Genomic DNA, 2,567 nt, shown 5'->3' on the forward strand with positions numbered 1-2,567 from the left:
TACATTTAGTATCGGTTTTTGTTCTGGTATTATATTGTGATATGTTCTAAAAGTATCAGATTTCAGTATCATACTTATTTTGGGAAGATAAATTTTGTTATTATCTTGCTTCTGTTAATTCGTCTTGTCGTCATTACTAGTGTTATTTCCGTTAGTGGGCAATTTTTGGCTCAGCCGTATTTTCTTTGTTGTGTTTTTCCTATTTATTTACAGGTAATCCGGGACTCGGGGGAGTTAGTGATGTGAGAGACTAAAGAAAGTTCAAGATTTTAAAAAGTTAATTCTTTTTGGTTTAATAATGTGACTTAGGTTGCTTTAATTTATTGTAATTTGGATTGTGGCTTTGATTTGATATCTGTAATAATGACACGTCAGCCTGTTCCGGGTTGGGGTGCTACATAACCGGTAATGAACATGGAAAAGGCTATGAAGACAGTTGTTCGTCCGCTAATAGTGACGGATCAACGACGAGTATTAAAATCACTATAGCCTTCCAACTGGATCACGACGACACCATAGAATTTAAAGAAATTAATAAATGGGATTTTGACGAGATTAGTCGCTGATTTATGGTAATAAACCGATGGATATTTCCTACGAAAATATGCCGCGGTGATACATATACTATAATTTATAAAGTATTTCGGCCACTATTTTATATTCAAGACTTCAAATATTAAAACATAATAGAAAGTGATATAAAGGGTTTAGCATTCCCAACCCATTTCCAAATAAATTAATATAATTACACTAAAAATTATTACATTTTCACTATCTTTTCAATTAAATAATACTTTTCTATACCTTTATTATTATCTTTTCTCTCTTTATTCACCACCACTTTTAAAAATATAAACAATTATACAATGTGAACAGTAGAAACCTATATTTAACTTTCCCATATAACATTTTCTTCTCTCTTCTACTGACAACTACTTATAACCGTACCATATAATTTACAAAACTCACTCTCATAAGTATAAAGAACAGACTGAGAATGCTTTTAGTAATTCAAAATTGGTCGAGCACTCAAGCGATAATCTACATAAACCCTTGCCGAACTAAAATTATAAAAAAATGGAAAATTAATAATATGTTGGAGAATTTATTCATACAAGAAGTGGTTAACAGTCTTCATGCTTGGCAACACCACATGTTTCTCCCGAATGTCTGCCGCCTTTGCTACATCAGTATCCACTGTGATTAACACTCTAAACGCTTCTGTTGCATCTATTTTCTTTGCATCCCACCCTAAGTCCCTAACTCGTAGGATCTTAGTCACTTGTTTATGCAACAAGTGAGTAAATCAACGACCTTGACCCTCCGACAACAACAGGTAATCCATGATGGGATTTGATTTTAGAGATGATTTCGGATGCAACTTTTTGGAAATCCAAAGCAGTGAACACCCACATTGTTGGGTCAATACCCCCGACAAGGTGATGGGGAACATCGAATTGCTTTTGCATTGTGACTTTGTTGGTGGTAATATCAAGTCCATTGTATACTTGAATTTGACCACAATTAGTAATCTTAGAGTTCTTGAAAAACCAAGTAGTAAGTTTGATTGAGAGACGTGATTTTCCAGTGCCGGTTGACCCCATGATTACTACAATTTTTTGCTTATTGAGACGGTTGGTGATGGTTTATGGTTTATTGTTGGCACACGTGTTTTTATAGCACTTAAAAGTACAAAGGTTTTGTATATGAAATCTTTTATATTAAATGTTAGTTGATTGTGTTCCTTATTTGTTATCTAATGTCACAAATAAATGAACTTTTATAAAGATTCTTAAAAATCAAATATAATTATTTATTTTGGTTAGTATGGTTAATTATTTATGTTTTTATTTATTTGTTGTATTTGATATAGAAAAATAATTAACTTTTGTGAAATAATACCATATATATATTTTTATTAATTAACCATGTTAAATAATAAAAATAAATAAGGTCTGATTTTCAAAATACCTATGAATTAATTTAATGTATAGAGTAAAACTTATGAATTATATTTTTTTTCCAGTTCACGACTTATGAAATGTATCTTTTTCATATTTCACACCGTCTGCTACACATGATGGAAAATATGAAATTAATATAATTTATCATGTACCAATATTCAAAAGATGATGATTATTGTGTACATTGACAATAATATAGAGCATATGCCATTAAACAATATAAATGCAGACTTAAATATATATATTTTTTACAATACTAAAAAAACAACCACAAACCTAACAGTTGATTCTATTTAGCATAAAGTATTTATGAAAGGTGATTACAAATGTGATATTTACACACCTTTAAATAATGAAGTGTTAAGCGTTATTTTCATACATGAGGTTTGTGTCAAACCCCAACCTACGACGGAAATGCCTGGGTGCGAATCGTTGGTACACAGCTCACGAGGTACTATCTTACAAATTAAATATGGCAATATCTAATTATTCATTAATTCCCAAATTTCAATCAAGTACATAAAGTTTAAACAAATTACTTGTAACATCTCGGATTTTCCAAACCCGTATTTGGTATTCATAACCCGACTCGTTTTAGACTTA

General features: G+C 30.9%; 1 pseudogene; it reads right to left on the reverse strand.

Moving 5' to 3' along the window:
- Window positions 1–1,286: 1,286 nt before the first annotated feature.
- Window positions 1,287–1,604, reverse strand: LOC143619127 (adenylate isopentenyltransferase pseudogene; annotated as a pseudogene).
- Between the last annotated feature and the right edge of the window lie 963 nt (window positions 1,605–2,567).

Source organism: Bidens hawaiensis, unplaced genomic scaffold (assembly GCF_021521415.1).
Source record: "Bidens hawaiensis isolate Kalapana, Puna unplaced genomic scaffold, B.hawaiensis_p1.1 tig00002414_1, whole genome shotgun sequence".
Lineage (NCBI taxonomy): Eukaryota > Viridiplantae > Streptophyta > Magnoliopsida > Asterales > Asteraceae > Bidens > Bidens hawaiensis.